The sequence below is a fragment of the Geospiza fortis genome, unplaced genomic scaffold (genome assembly GCF_000277835.1).
Source record: "Geospiza fortis unplaced genomic scaffold, GeoFor_1.0 scaffold178, whole genome shotgun sequence".
NCBI lineage: Eukaryota > Metazoa > Chordata > Aves > Passeriformes > Thraupidae > Geospiza > Geospiza fortis.
In genome coordinates, this window is record NW_005054466.1 from 1,069,857 (window position 1) to 1,071,019 (window position 1,163).

The window sequence follows — 1,163 nt, forward strand, 5'->3', positions numbered from 1 at the left end:
AGGGAACGGCACGCCAGCGCCGGGAAGCAGCTGGATTTGGGGAGGGGCTGTCGGGGGGTCCCGAGGTGGCAGCACCTGCAGGGGGGTCCCTTTGCCTCCCCACGGCCTTGGAGGGGTGGGGGGACCCCAGATCTGCCCCAGAGAGCGCCCCCCACTTGTGACACCCCCATTCATGACCCCCAGGGTGTTCCCAGCTCTCACAGCTCCTTGGTTGGGCACAGGGGGGATTTGGGGGTCTGGGAGAGCTCGGGGGTCTCCACTGGGACACTCAGGGTGACACCAGGAGTGATGCAGGGACCTTTATTGGCAGTGAAGGGGACACAGGGTGGGGACACAGGGTGGGGACACAGCAGTGTCACCCCTCAGGGTTTGGGTGCCTTGAGGTTGAGCCTGTCGCGGATCCAGATCCGACCGCACTGGAAGAAGCCGTGGAAACGCTGCTTGACCTTGCCAAAGAAATCCTTGATCTTGGATTTCCAGACTTGGCCAAACTGGGAAAACAAAGAGCAGGGTCAGACTTGGAGGGGGGATGAGGAGGGGACCTGGGGACCCCCGGGGGACACGGAGCCATTCCAGCCCCTCCTCACCGCGGCCGGCGCCTTCTCGCAGGAGAGCTCCACCGTGGGCTGCTGCCCCTCCAGGAACACGGAGCCCTGGCACCAGGTCACCGCCTGTGGGGCACAGAGGGGGCACAGGAGAGCCCAGCCCCCTCGTGCCTCAGTTTCCCCACTGGATGACCCCCAGTTCCCACAGGATGAAGCCTCACCCCGAGCCAGCGGCTCTTGCAGTTGCTGGTGGCCATTCCTGGTGCCCTGCACGTGGTTTCCTCCAGGGTGAAGCTCAGCTCCTGCTGGCCCTGCAGGTCTGAGGGCTGGGAAAAGGGACAGAATCCATCAGGGATCCATCCCCCTCCCACAACGGGCCAGAACCAGCCCCAAGAGGAGCCACATCCAGCCTGGAATGGGTCAGGCTCAGCCCCTCAGTGCTCAGCCCCAAAACGGGGCAGATCCACCCTGAGCAGGGCCGGACCCAGCAGTGCCCAGCCCGGGAGCTGCCCCAGGGAAGGGAGAGCTCCGCGCTCACCCAGCCGGGCCGGGGCTGAGCCTCCCGCAGCCGCAGCACGTAGGGACTGGCGGCCCCGGGGGCGGGGAGCCCCCCCGCCC